The sequence below is a fragment of the Thamnophis sirtalis genome, unplaced genomic scaffold (assembly GCF_051295495.1).
Source record: "Thamnophis sirtalis isolate CommonGarterSnake01/CBP01778 unplaced genomic scaffold, rThaSir2_p1.2 scaffold_5, whole genome shotgun sequence".
NCBI lineage: Eukaryota > Metazoa > Chordata > Lepidosauria > Squamata > Natricidae > Thamnophis > Thamnophis sirtalis.
Genome location: NW_028261385.1, coordinates 17,793,639 through 17,809,153, shown reverse-complemented (window position 1 = coordinate 17,809,153; position 15,515 = coordinate 17,793,639). Strand labels below are relative to the sequence as shown.

The 15,515-nt window shown below is 43.8% G+C and overlaps 1 protein-coding gene and 1 non-coding gene across 4 annotated transcripts in view; one reads left to right on the top strand and one right to left on the bottom strand.

Annotated features, from left to right (window-relative positions):
- NEDD4L (NEDD4 like E3 ubiquitin protein ligase) overlaps positions 1 to 15,515 on the bottom strand; it is a 352,866-nt gene that overhangs the window by 276,049 nt on the left and 61,302 nt on the right. The gene's annotated exons all lie outside the window — the stretch shown is intronic.
- LOC148045292 (U6 spliceosomal RNA) lies at positions 2,974 to 3,080 on the top strand. Its single transcript, XR_015696832.1, has one exon. It is a non-coding gene; the product is annotated as a U6 spliceosomal RNA (small nuclear RNA).

Sequence of the window (15,515 nt, the reverse complement as noted above, 5' to 3'; positions counted from 1 at the left end):
TGGCACACAGTTAAAACAGAGCTAAGGTATCAGGCAACTGAGTTGCGTCAACATTACCAGCCTAAATAAGATGCGGCAACAAAAACAAAAATCCACCCCATGCTAAGGACAAGATGCAATGCAATGACAAGATAACCCACATTCACTTCTGGTCATGAAAATTGACTTCGTTGCCCTTCCGATCTAACTAGGCTATGCTTAAACCTTGATTCCCCAAGGTGATTCTTCCAGTTGAGTTGAAACTAGTGGTTCCAGAATGCCCAGGCAGCCCTCATGTGGGGAATTCTGGATCTACTAGTTTTCAACCCACTGGAAGATAATATTTTGTGGGATGCTATCAGGAGAAAGACTACAAATAAAGATTTGGTTACCAAATACAGCCCTCAGCAAATTGCCTAGATCAGGGGTGGGCTGCTGGGGGTTTGCAGGAGTTTGGGAGAACTCTAGCTAAGATTATGTGAAGTTCAGAGAACCCCCCAAATCCCACTCCTGGCTGGCCCTGCCCACCCCTCCCCTCTCAGGAGTCCCCACGTGGCCCATTTTGGATGCAGGTAAGTGCAGGGCACACTGGAAGGCTTGGAGTGAGTGAAAAACAGGCTTACTGGATGTTCGGGAACCTATTTACAGCCTCCAGAGGGCCTCTGGACCTTGGGGAGGCCGTTTTCGCCCTCCCGAAGACTTGAGGAAAGCCTCCGGAGCCCAGGGAGGGAAAAATGCCCCTCCTGCTGTGGTGCAGGAGGCTGACTAGGCCATGCCCACCCAGCAACCGGGCAGAGAACCTTTTGCTAAAATTTTTGAAGCCCACCCCTAGTATAAATTATTTTCCCTTTGTTGTTCTTTACATCAACCTTGGCATCTAAAGAACATTCTTAGATGATGATGATGATGATGATGATGATGATGATGATGATGATGATGATGATAGTTCTGGACAGAACAACATCCAGCATCTATCAGCACTGATTTATAAATCGAAACAAAATATTCACAGAAGCAGGACTGGGAGAATTGCAAAGGTCCAGTCAGGGTCAAAGAAATTGAAGTCCTGCCAGAAGTAAGGGGGAGTCATCGATAGAGGAAGCCAGCATAGATACTAAATCTTTTTCATTCCCAAACCAGGCATCCTCTTCTCTGTATTCTCCTAAGAAAGAACAAAGTCATCTAACTAAAGAAGAAGAGTTGAAACGAAGAATAACTGAGCAGCTAGAACAGCACTAAAACAACAGAACAAGGTTGCCTACACTGATGTTTGTTCCAAAGAAACAGCGAACACGAGTATTAAAAGATACCAATACCAAATATTAAGAAGCACTTCGCTGCAAGAACCAAATCTACAGCACAGTTGCAGCTTTACCTGGGATGCAAAATCAATAAACAACAACAACAACAACAACAAAAAGGCCCAACTGTGCAGAGATGGGTTCCTACCAGTTCGGACCGGTTCGGCTGAGTAGGTAGTAAATGCCTACCTAGGTATGCTACACCCCTGAACTGGTTCTCTCGACAGCACCCTAGGCGCTGCCATCTTGTTTTTCATCATGTGCAGAAGCAATTTTTTAGTACTGCGCATGCACACGTAGCACGCATCAAGCACATGCGCCCCTGAGCGAACCGGCAGTAGCAGCAGCCAGAACCCACCCCTGCAACAGTGCATCACCAAAATGGAAGGTCGGACTGGAAAATAAGATCAGCATGCTAAGATCAGATGCAAGCAAGCTGAAACAGATGGGGGAAAAAGCAGAACAAGACCAAAGAATAGGTGCTCAAGAAATATCAGCTAGAAACAAGGGAGAGGAAGGGAAATAATAAAGCAGCAAATAAGAGCTCTAGTCAAGAAGATCAGCAGATACAAACTTTGAATTGCACTCTATAGAGAGAATATCCAAATGCTAACCATTGATTTTGGACAATGTACAGTCAGGCGAGGTGGTGATTTTTAGATTTTATTTATTATTTATAGGTGGTGATGGGCTTTTCTTGCAAAATGGACAAGGCTAAAATAGAGATTGGGGTACAACTATAACTTTTCAAGGACAATTTGTACTCCTACTGATGATACCAAGATCAAAAATCTAGTATTGGCATGACAACCATCATCACGTAATTTATGTTTGCAGAAAATCTTCAACATTCATAATGAAGACACGATTTAAATTGACGAGGTGGCGCTGATGTTGCTAGGAGACCTCCCACTCGCCAAGGTCTTTCCACTTTTGCTTCCCCCTCTCTCCCGAGTTCCATCACCTCCTCACCACGCTTCACCCACTCTTAAGCATGGCTTGCCACTATTCTCACCCCATAGGTTGCAACTTCCTTTTCCTGCTTGTTCTGTGTATCTAGCAGAACAAGTTAGGGGAAAAAAAACATGGCTGGGAAAAGATGATAAAACAACACTTTGATTTAAAGCCAGAAATATTTCTGTTGGGGATCTTGCCTAAAACTTATAGTAAAGAGAACACATATTTAATTATTCATGTATTAACCGCAGCTTGAATCGTATTTGTACAAAATTGGAAAAGTGAAGAGATCCCTACAGATGAGAAGGTGATTAGGAAAATATTTGAATGTGCAGAAATGAACAGACTAACACTGGCAATTAAGGAGAAAGAACTAACTGAATGTTATGTATGGGAATTATTTTATCAATGGTTAGAGAATAAAAACGGAAGTTGGAAATAAAAGAAAGAAATTAAGAAAGAGTAGAAAATATGTTAAGACAGATGTAAACAATATGATAATTGTTAGTATTATGATAATGAGGATTATTATGTTTAATATTATTATTATTCTTATCAGAAGATACGTTAAGAGGGAAAAATGAACAGGTTTAGTATGCTCAATTGTTTCATATACTATAATTGTAAGATTAGAGAATTAATATCAATGTAGTGAATGATGTTGTAAATTCTTATGGCTGTTGCACAGAGACATTTGTACCCAGACGACACACTGTTTAAGAAAAGATGGAATGTAATGCTCGCTTCGGCAGTACATATACTAAAATTGAAACGATACAGAGAAGATTAGCATGGCCCCTGAGCAAGGATGACACGCAAATTCGTGAAGCGTTCCATATTTTAGTGGAGAAGATGGATTGACTATATTCAAAATAAATACGGGACTAAAAAATTCCAGTTTATGACTGAAGAAGCAAGGAATGATATAATCTGTTTAGAGTTAGTCGAACAAAAGAGGAGTTAAAGCTCAAATGAAAGATGATACTAACTTTCTTTAAGTTTATTTTAGAACATCTTTGTTAAAGATTTATACCCTGTATTTGTTCTGGGAAGTCGGGGGTGGTGGTGGTGAAGGTTGGGGGGGTTAGGTTCAGATGGGGAGGGTGGGGGAGGGGAGGTAAATATTTGTAAAAGCTTTTTTTCCCCCAATTCAATTAAAAAAAAGAAAAGATGGAATGTTCATATTCTTTAAAAAAAACTTTTTATAAAAAAAGAAGTTAGGAAGAAAACGTGAGATGTCCGATTCATAATTTCAGAATGCAGGGGCATCACTGGTTGAGATGAAAATGAATTCATGCAGGATATCAGTCTGGCCACAAGCAACCCTGAGGAGTTTGTGATGTTGGACAGCATTTTATAGAGAAAAAAAAATCACACAATCCTTCCCCCTCTCCTATGATTTAAAACAGGGGTCCTCAAGCTATGGCCCATGGGTCAGATATGGCCCGCCAAAGCCATTAATCTGGGCCGCACAGGACCGTGAGGCTGCCCCACCCACATCACCCCACCTACCCACTGGCTCCCACCCGCCTTCTGGAGGCCGGGAAGGCCAAAAACGGGATGTGTGGAGACCTCTGGAGGCCAAAAATGGACCCATCTTTTGCTTCTCCGGCCTCCAGAGAGAGAGAGTGGGGGAGGGAAGGAGGACAGGCAGGCAAGCATACACACACACACACACACACACACAGACAGAGAGAGAGAGAGAGAGAGAGAGGTAGGTCCCTCATACACACCTTAAGCCAGATACATCCTTTCACTAACCTGCTTTCCACCCGCAGGAGCATAACAAATTAAAATTTAATTTGTGTGTATTTTTTGGACTGCTAAATTGATCACGCCCACCCAATTATACAGCTATTTAGCCACATCCACTGAGTCACCTAACCACCTAGCCACGTCCACCCAGCATGTCTGCCCTCCCCAACACTCTGAGGGACCGTGAATTGGCCCCCTATTTAGAAAGTTTGAGGACCCCCGATTTAAAGTATTAAGCAGGACTGTGCTCCAGGCACTCCCTATGTTTCAATTCAGATCTGCCTTTTGCTTTAGGTTTAATTTCTCCTTCAGTTTTCACTTTTCTTCTGTACAGCCAGAAAAAAAATAAATATATCAAAATCACTTCATACTGGCTAGGCGTGAAAATTATAGTTGCCAAAAAATAAAATGATCTTGAGTAATATCCTCATTTTCCCTGCAATGATCTCTTGCTCCATAACTGCTTAAGACATCTCCCTTCATGTAAATCCCTCTTAATGCTTTCAATTAATCTTTCTTAATTACCTTTAATCTTATTTGAAAGCCATGCCACTGATCGTTTTATATCAGATCCCATCCATAATGTTTCCATAATGCTTGTTATCTCTTTTCCTCTTGCTGCATGTTATTTCCCTTTCACTGAACTGATTTCAAAAGCATAAAGGTCGAGTTTCTTTCAAGTCAATTTTAACTCCTGGATGACCCATCTTTCTGGCTTTCAGTAGTACAGTAGTTAGACTGTACTACTGAATCTCGCATATCTGATCCCTCTTATACCCGAGGAAATCAGAGAGAATCTAACAAGAGATGGTATTCAGCTGGTTCGGACCGGTTCGGGCAAAGCGGTGCTATGCCATCCTATTTAGCCACACTTTTGAGGCCGAGCACATGCACAGAAATTGTGTGCATGAGCAAAGCGCATGCGCAGAAGGCTGGGCATGAGCAAAACACATGTGTGGAAGGTACACGCACACGAACCAGTGGTAAAAATAAGTGAAACCCAATGCTGAATCCAACCGATGTTTCTTCCTAATAGTATCTCCTTTTCCAGGACTCAAGACATGCTTCTGCCCCTTTTCTTTGTTTAATGACTTTTGAGTATTTCCTTAAAGTCCAGTCAGTTCTACACACCCTTACATCCTCTATATAGAGAATCAAGGTAGTTTTTTCTCTTCTAACTTTATCCCTGTAACAACCTTGCCAAATGGTTCGAGTTGAGCAGGTAAGAGTGAGCACTCCAAATCATCTAATGAGTTCCATGGTGTGGAGGCATTGAATTAGATATTTACCCAGCATGGATCAATCAACATGGCTAGCAAGGTTTAGGCTTAATTTGTATCCCTCCACTCTGGCAATTTTAAAATATGTAGACCGACTCCCAGAATTCTGTCCAAATATATTAGGAGTTGCTAAGGCTGAAGAACATTGGGTTAAATAAATGCTTTCTCCCTTTATATAGGTAAAGGTTCCTTTCGCACGTATGTGCTAGTTGTTCCTGACTCTAGGGAGCGGTGATCATCTCCGCTACAAAGCCGAACAGCCAGCGCTGTCCGAAGATGTCTCCATAGTCATGTGGCCAGCATGACTTAACACCGAAGATGCCAGAACGCTGTTACCTTCCCACCAAAGGTGGTGCCTATTTTTCTACTTGCATTTTTACCTGCTTTCGAACTGCTAGGTTGGCAGAAGCTGGGACAAGTAATGGGAGCTCACTCCGTTACGCAGCGCAAGTATTCGAACTGCCAAACTGCTGACCCTTCTGATCGACAAGCTCAGCACCTTAGCCACTGCGTCCCTCTTTCTCCCTTTATAGAGTGGCTCTGGGCACAGGCAAAACGGAGACGGGAGGAGAATCAGAATCAGGGCCTTCTTTTGCAGAAACGGGGTGGTAGAAACACGAGGTTCAATGTAAAAGAACCTCTCCGGGCTGCAACTCAAATTCCTCCCCAATAATTCAACTGGGTGGTTGCTTTTTTTTTTTTTTTTTGTCATTCAGGCGCTCATTGATAAAATGGTACTTGACACCAACTAGACTGGGAAGCACTCATTAGAAAAAACTAGCTCTTATTCCCAGAGACAAAGCATCTGTTCTGTATGTTTAGAGGGGCATTCTGGTTACAAAATGCAGCTCATCCAAGCTGAAGAAAAACCACATTCAGGAATCGGCAGGCTGCAGAGGGGTGGCAGCGGGTTCAAACATCCACAAGAAAAGAACAGGACTTTGTCCTTGGGAAACACAGATGGGCTCTCTTTCCCACCAACCTCAGCCAGAGCAGCCAAAAGGGAAAAATTAATCAGCCCAGTCACTCTTCTTATACCCCTAGGCACGCTGCACCAATGAAAACCATTCTTCTTTTTAGTACCTCTCTTTGCATTTCCTGCCAAGATCGCCTGGTTTTCTTAGCCTTTTATTTATTTATTTATTAGAAAGAAAAAAAGCTTTCTGAGCTGTGCTATCTATGCTCCAGGGTTCTGGAGGCTAAATCGCATGCTGAGTCTAACGAAGAAAAGGCTAAAGGGAGACAGGATAGCAATAGCACTTAGACTTACATATCACTTTACAGTGCTTTTACAGCCCCCTCTAAGCAGTTTACTGAGTCAGCCTATGGCCCCCAACAATCCGGGTCCTCATTTTACCCACCTCGGAAGGATGGAAGGCTGAGTCAACCTTGAGCCTGGTGGGATGTGAACTGCCAAATTGCAGGCAGCTGGCAGCCAGCAGAAGTAGCCTGCAGTACTGCACTCTAACCAGTGCGCCACCAAGACTCATGATAGCCATCTTCCATACACTTGAGAGGCTGTCCCGGGGAAGAGGGAGGTCAATTTATACTCCATAGCACCTGAGGGTAGGGCAATTTTAGCAATAGCAATAGCACTTAGCCTTATATACACCTTCCCAATCCTTTACAGTCCTCTCTAAGCAGTTTACAGAGTCAGCATATCTCCCCTCCCCCTCAAACAATCTGGGTCCTTATTTTACCCACCTCGGAAGATGGAACTTCTGCTATTTTTTCTTGGCCAAGTTAACAAAGGTTTCCCCAGATACAGAGCTTAGCATCGGAAATCGACTCACTTCTGTAGCATTGGGGTTCTCTTAACCTGGTTAAGATAACCAGGCATAGAATGCACTGAGGATAAATGTTGCTTTTGCAATCAGTTGCAGCGGCACGCACACAGCCCGCTCCTTTCTCCCCCTCCCCCACATTTTGTGTATCAAGGCTGGCCTATACTACAGACAGCTGCTGCAGAATATATTTTAGCAATAGCAATAGCACTTAGACTTATATACCACTTCACAGTGCTTTCCAGAGTCAGCACATTGTTCCCAACAATCTGGGTCCTCATTTTACCCACCTCAGAAGGATGGAAGGCTGAGTCAACCTTGAGCCTGGTGAGATTTGAACTGCCAAACTGCAGGCAACTGGCAGCCAGCAGAAGTAGCCTGCAGTACTGCACTCGAACCACTGCGCCACTAAGGCTCATGATAGCCATTTTCCATACACTTGAGAGGCTGTCCTGGGGAAGAGGGGTTCAATTTCTACTCCACAGTACCTGAGGGTAGGGCAAGAAGGAATGGGTAGAAGATCCATCCAATCTGGAAATAAGCAGAAATTTCCTGATAGAACCAATTAATCAGTGGAACAGCTTGCCACCCGGATTTGTGCTCCGGTTCTCCATTGTTGGAGGTTTTCAAGAGAAGATTTGTCCAGGATGGTATAAGTACTTCTGCCTTGGGCAGAGGGTTGGACTAGAAGACCTCCAAGGTCCCTTCCAGCCCCATGATTCTTTCATACTATGCCTTGATCTTCCGGGCTGTATCAGGATAAACCTGCCCTCCCTCTAGTCAATTTCACCTGGGTCCTGATGTCAGCTTAGATTGTCCAGTTCTTCCTAGGGATTTAGGAGATCAGGCTAGAGTGGTGCGGTGGCCTAGAGATGGAGCTCTCGCCTCACGATCAGGAGGCTGTGAGTTCGATCCTAGGTAGAAGCAGATATTTATTTCTCTCTCTGGGCTCAATGAGAATAATATCTGCTGAACAATTACGGCCAATAAACACAATTCAGTTTTCCAGGGTTTATGGGGTTGTTAAACAAAGATGATGATGATGATGATGATTCAGGAGATCAAGCTATCTGCCATCCTTACCACATGTCGGAGGTTGTGGGAGACATAGACATAAACAATCAAGAGACAGAAGGGGGAATCTCCTAGGATTATCTCATAAATGGCAATTCAGCAAAGGTGAAAAAGAAGACTGCCTTAATTATAGTACTACACATTCTTTTTGCAGTTTCCAAGATTCTTCATTGATTAACATTACAGAAATCTTTTTGGAATATATATAGGAAGACTTCCTTCCGAAGTCTTACTTCCTGGATCTTCCCCCAGCTGTGTGGGAAATGACACCACTTAAAGCTCTAGACTAAACATCCCGAACCAGGCCTAAAATTTGGTCCTTTGGATGCAGCCTTGATTCTCATGTACTTTCATAAAGGCAAGTTGCTCATATTTTTCTTAATGTGGATTCAATGGTGGACCTATTCTATACATTGCATCATTTGTTTAACCACCATTTGTTAAAACAATTGTGGCTAACCCTGCCCATCACAGAAACCATAAGCCAGGAGGTGCAAAATTTCTGGAGACAGCATGGCATCAAGGACTGGTTCAGAGGTGGGATGCTACTGGTTCGGACCGGTTCGCCCGAACCAGTTGTTCCGATTCTGTGGGGTTCGGAGAACCAGCAAATCAGACCACCAGATGGCCCCGCCCATTTTTCAGACTGTTTTCAGGCCATTTATCCAGCTAAAATCAGCCTAAAAGTCAGGTGAAAAATAATCCAAAAAAATGGCCTGAAAACAGCTTGAAAAATCCCCACAAAAAGGCCATTTTGGGGCTGGTTTTGGGCCAAAATTGGCCCAAAAATCAGCCTTAAAATGGCATAAAAAAAACCAAAACAGCTTACCCAACTTTTCTTCTCTTGCAGTCAGCTTTCCCAGTCTTGCTTGACGCAGTCAGTCTCTCTCTCTCTCTCTCTCTCTCTCTCTCTCTCTCTCTCTCTCTCTTTCTCTCTCTCTCTCTCTCTCTCTCTCATACACACACACACACACACACACACACACACACACACACACACACACACACACACAGAGCTTGGATCTTTCCTCCCACCCACCCACCCCCACCAGACCCCTGGATTCCCTCCCCAACCTGCCTGTCCCATACAGGTACCACCCACACAAGTGATGTAGAGTTGGCCATGCCCACTCAGTCACATGACCCCCACCCTAGCCACACCCACCCAGCAGAGAACCGGTTGTTTAAAAAATTGGTACCCACCACTGGACTGGTTATAAGATATGTAAAGAGTTCAAAAATTGAATGGGATCAACTAAATAGGATTGTTTTTAATAAGCTTTAAACAATTAAACGATGACATTTATTTTACTTAGTTAGATGACAATGCTTAGACTACCTGTGCAGATTCCCCAACTTAAGCATCAGGGTAGATAACTACAAGAAAATACCACGAACATCAGCTAGAGTTGAAAGATAGAAAAAATATCCCAAAAGAAATCAAGTTGTTGCTAAGAAAATTGCACAGGTCCGATCATAAAGTCACCAGGAGTCAAACTCAATTACATGGAGTTAATTCATACATAATCTCTCCATATATTGAATAAGTTTTCTATCACATTGATTAAACAAAAACGCAAATTGGTGGTAAATTTCTAAAGCTGGTCTGATGGCCAAAGCTATGGGCCTTTAGACTGTACATCAGAGGTGGGTTCCTACTGGTTCAGACGAGTAGGTAGTAACTTGACCTGCCATGCCCCCGAACGGGTTCTCTCGGCTGTGCCGTAGGTACCGCCATCTTGCTTTTTGCTTCTCCACATACACAGAAGCATTTTTTAAGTACTGCACATGCACACACGGGCATCCCTGAGCCAACCAGCAGTAGCAGCAGCCAGAACCTAACCCTGCTGTGTATCTCTTCACCAATCATAGTTTAAAAGCAACATTTTGTAAACCCCCATGATGGGATTTACACAACACAAAAGCCAAACCAAACAATCGGCACTCTGCCCCAGCCGAATGTGTACACCCAGCCTCTCTAGATCAGCTGTGCTGAAGACAAAAGAATAACATAAGATTTGTGGATCAAATATCCACAACTTTTCCGGCAACTCAATACTTGCTCTCCCTGAATTACAGGTTAATGGAAATAATACATAAAGAAACATGCAATTCAAAAGCATTGTGGGCAGACTTCAGGCTTCCAGATCTCATTTGGGGTTTGTTTATTTTTTGAGTGAAACACAAGGCTAGGAATACCCTGGCGAGTACAAAAGATTCAGGATTCAAGAAGGGTGAACCCAGAAGACTTAGATTTATGCTCCTTCAAGTCAACGTTCAGTTTGAAGACACTTCCCCGTAGACGTTTGTTCCTGGACCAGCTTGATGTCGCACAGGGGCTCTTGCTCTGGATGCTACCCACACACCAGGGGAGAGAAGAGCATCTTTTGTGGAGAGGTGCATGATGCTCACATATTTCCCCCCCAAAAAATCAAAAACCACCTTAAAGATAAGGATGCAAAAAGAAATTTTTCGGAGATTAGGACAAAGAACAAGTCACATATGGGTAGCTTCACAGAGAACATGATTTAAGTGCTTTGCCTGTGGCAAAAAACAATTTTAATGAAACCATTATGGCAAGCCAGAAGTCTTTGGAGAAAATTTGTGGAGCAAAAAGATGCAAAGCCTGAATCTTCAGGACCTGGAAATCACCTCCAAAGACCCTTTGAGAGTCATAATTAGATTTATAGTATTTCATTCCCCCCCCCCTGTAGATATGATAGATAGATACCGTGTTTTCCCAAAAATAAGACAGGATCTAATGTTCTTTTGACGCCCAGAATAAGTGCTTGGCCTTATTTTTGGGAGGGCTTATTATTTTTGAAGTACAGGAGACCCCATAATCTCGGCCCGCAGCCAGTGATCAGCTGATCCAGATAGGGCCGGAAGTTCTGTCTCTGTTTCTGGCACACTCTTACCAGCCCTAGCGTTTCTGGGACTGCCGCTCTTCTTGCGGCCACCACTAAGAGAAGGGGTGCAGTAGTTCCGGTTTACAGGAATGGCCTCTGCAAGGCTGTTCCATGTGGCGGGCAGATGTATGTGGGGTGCGTGGGGCATGTTCCCCCCCTTCTCCCCAGGAAAAGGCAGGGACTGGCTGCGAATGCACATTTTAGGGGTGGGCTTATTTTTGGGGAGGCCTTATTTTGGGGGAGGGCTTATTTTAGTGCATGCACTCAAAAGCCCAATGGGCTTATTATATGGGGAGGCCTTGTTTTTGGGGAAACAGTGTATATAGATGGATGGATGGATGGATGGATGGATGGACATTCAGTCGAAGACACTTCTACATGGACATTTGTTCCTGGTCCACCTTGAAGTCGCACAGGGTCTCATGTTCTGGATGCTATTCACACACCTATCAAGAAGAACATCTTTTGTGGAGATGTTGTGTAAAAAGTCAAGATGGAATCCATGACCCTGTGATTCAAACCCTGCTCAATTGTATATGTGTTGAACGTCCACAACCCTCACATCCATGCTTAATAATCTACAAACCACAAAAACATTTGCCAGAAATTTGTATTGCAAAAGACCTGAAGAGTTACTGGCTAAAAAGATAACGCAGATATGGATCTAACTTTGCTGGATGACAACATTTAGCTCATACCCTTCATGTTAACCTTCCCCAACATGGTTGTTCTTCAAATGTCAACTCCCAGAATCCCTGCAGCTGTTACCTAGATTTCTGAGCTGTGCTACACCTCTGGAAGATGTCTAAGTTGCAAAAGGTTGCACTACTTGGTAAAGAACAATTCAAGTGTGTTCTACAAGACTCTCCTAAAACTTGTTATTTAATTTCTTGTTACTAAGAAATTAAAAGACGCTTGCTCCTGGGGAGGAAAATTATGGCAAATCTAGACAGCATACTAAAAAGCAGAGACATTACTCTGCCAACAAAGGTGAGTATAGTCAAGGTTATGTTTTCCTCAGTGGCAATGTATGGCTGTGAAAGTTGGACCATAAGGAAGGTTGAGCGCCAAATAATTGAGGCCTTTGAACTCTGGTGCTGGAGAAGACTCCTGCGAGTCCCTTGGACCACAAGGTGATCAAACTGGTCAGTCCTAGAGGAGATCAACCCTGACTGCTCTTTAGAAAGCCAGATCCTGAAGAGGAAACTCAAATACTTTGGCTACCGAATGAGAAGGAAGGACTCACTGGAAAAGAGCCTAATGCTGGGAAAGATTGAGGGCAAAAGAAGAAGGGGACGACAGAGATTGAGGTGGCTGGATGGAGTCACCGAAGCAGTCGGTGTGAGCTTAAATGGACTCCAGGGGATAGTAGAGAACAGGAAGGCCTGGAGGAATGTTGTCCATGGGTCGCGATGGATCGGGCATGACTTTGCAATTAACAACAACAAAACTTTTTTAAGCCAGGGCCTGTATTTTGCCCAGACAACATGTCCTTCAACAACATGCAAAGCAGTCAAATCAAGAACATTATATGTTCCTGTTTTTCTGGACTGAGAAGCTATTTTATCAGATTTATAAAACCGGAACTTTAGAAATGAACTTGAATCTTGTGAATCCCTGATTGCAGCCTCTTGCAGAAAACAGCCAGACAAGGAAGGAAAGGTTTCGTACAGCTCCAGAAACCAAGATAGGATCATTCAAATCTGGTTAGCTTTTTATTTAAGATAAGCTTATCTAAAAAGCTTGAGCTATATACATCACGGGAGGTATTACAGTGGCTCTTGTGCCAGAGGATGCACCAGGCTATTAATTACCTGAAACAATTCAACTGGATGGCAGTTGACAGAAGCAGAAGCTCCAGGAAAAGAACAAGTCCGTTTAGGAAGAATTTATGCTGCAACTTGGGCATCAACTCAACACCATCTTCCAACTGCTCTGCTCACTTCCCATTCCATTAGTTTCCTCTCCTTTGTAGGAAGGCCTAAGGCAGTGATGGCGAATCTTTTTCACCTCTGGTGCACGCGTGAATGCACTCGCATGCCCACCCCCATACTTTAATGCCCCCCGTGCCGTGCCCCCTGCACATGCACACATCACACACAAACACACACTGCTGCCCCATGCATACGTGCATGACTTTCTTGGAGCCTGGGGAGGGCGAAAATGGCCTCCCCTGTCCCCCCCCCCCCCGGAGGCCCTCCGGAAGCCGGAAACAGCCCATTCTCCGACTTTCGGTGGGCTTGGTAGGTCCATATTTTGCCCTCCCCATGCTCTAGAGCAGTGTTTCTCAACCGTGGCAACTTGAAGATGTCTGGACTTCAACTCCCAGAATTCTCCAGCCAGCATTTGCTAGCTAGAGGCTTTCTAGGAGCCTGTGGAGGGCAAAAACAGCCCAACAAACAAACCGGAAGTCCATTCTCGAACTTCTGGTTTGTGCACTGGGCAGTTTTTCTCCCTCTGGGGACTTCAGGGAAGCCTCTGGAGGGCAAAAAATGGCTGAAAATCAAGCCCAAAAATCAGCTGGCCAGCGTGGGCATGTGTGCTGGAGCTGACTGGGCAACGCCTCGCGTGTGCTCAGAAATGGCTCCACGTGCTTCCTTTGGCACACGTGCCATAGGTTCGCCATCACAGGCCTAAGGGCTGATGATAGGACAGTGGGCTTACCCATCTCAGTCTATTGTTCTACTGCTGAAATCTAGGGAACAGCTATCGAGCTGTCAAAACAAGGGAATGTCTACCATGATTTCTGATAATTGACCAAAGGTCACTGAGAATGGGACAGATGAACTAAGTGTCAGGCCTGGAAGCCATCTTTTGCATTGGGCCTTCAAGCCTGCCACATTCAATGCTGTGGGAAAATGGGAGGGGGGATTATATGGAGTATGGGGGATATATAGTCTAAATTACCTTCCTTTCTCAGAGAGTCAAGGATACCTTGCAGTATTCACAATACTGCATCATCTTGAGGTCATGTGATTCCCCATTTGTGACCTTCTTCCCAGGGGGCTTCTGATAAGTGAAATAAGTGGGAGAAGTTAGATTTGTTTAGCAATCATAGTGATTTGCTTAATCACCACGACACAAAAGCTTGTAAAATTGAGTACAACTTCCTTAACAACTGCATCACTTAGTGACAGAATTACGGACCCAATTGTGATCGTAAGTCAAGGCCTGCTTGTAAACCATGGTCTACCACAAAGTCTGGATCCATGGTCAAAGTAGCACTGGCATCACTCACTGTTGGTTGGTCGCATGAACTCCAGAATCTTATTTCCTAATCCCATAAGTGGTTATCTTAGTGGCTCACCAATGGCTTCCCAGCATAGCTCGGATAAATAATAGATTTATTTTGAATAAAGCTAGTATTTAAGCCTTAAAGTAGGCTTAGCCAGGCTAAACCTTCCAAGAAAGCATTCAACTATTCCAACAGGGGGCGGGAAATCAATCCCATAACTACTCAGATGCCAAGTATGGCCATTCCCAATTTGTATTTCTTGTCTTGTGGCATCCATTTATCTTTCGAAGCAAAAAAGCAGAGTAGCCCTTAGCATGAATTTTCCCCCCACAATTCTGTTGTTAATCGAATCCAAACAAAATATGTGAGCTCAATTTGTGAAACAAATCCATTATTCTCTGATTTGGCACTATTTCAGTGTTCAACTCCCCTTCCTTATGTGAACAGGATACGGTGTTGGGGGGGGAAATGAACAAGTAGAGTGAGCTGTTCTTGGAATTGGTCTCCCATTTTGCTGATAGCAGTTTAGCTAAAGGAAGTTGCACTGTCAAATCTTGGATACTAGCCCGTAAACTCCAGCCAAATTATGGTTGGAGTCAATAAAAGCGGTTATCTGGACGTGTAACAGAAGAGATTGGACTCTATTTAAGAGTTTGCCGGGGTTTGTTCACCATTGAATGATGCAACAAATATGCACACACGAGGCTTCAAAAGGAGCTCTCCAAGGTGGCATAAGCACGACATGGTCTTGGTGACCAAAGTTGCATCATACTTTGCTTTGCATTCTCTCATCAAAATTTGGACTTGATGGGGTTTTTTTCCTTGGTTCTTTTCCAGGAACAAGAATTAACACTAGCAGAATACTTTGATTTGCCAATTCAAAACAGAAATGGGAAAGACGACTATCAGTTGAATGAACCAAGGCTTTAACTACGGTATGTGACCGTATAGTCATGCCAGCTACATGACCATGGAAGCATCTTCGGACAATGCTGGTTCCCTTGGCTAGGAAATGGAAATGAACACTGTCCCTTAGAGTCAGATACAATTGGACAGGGAAAACCTTTATCTTTTTTTAATGTGACACATAGCCCTTCAGATGCTGCTAAAATACAAGTCCCAATTCCTTCACCCTAGCAAATAGGAGTTCAACCACCATGCCCCTCCCTGCATTTACAGCAGGGGCCAAAATTGTGGAAACCTTTTGGGAAAAGTGTATTTTTGGGGTCTGATGGCTAATA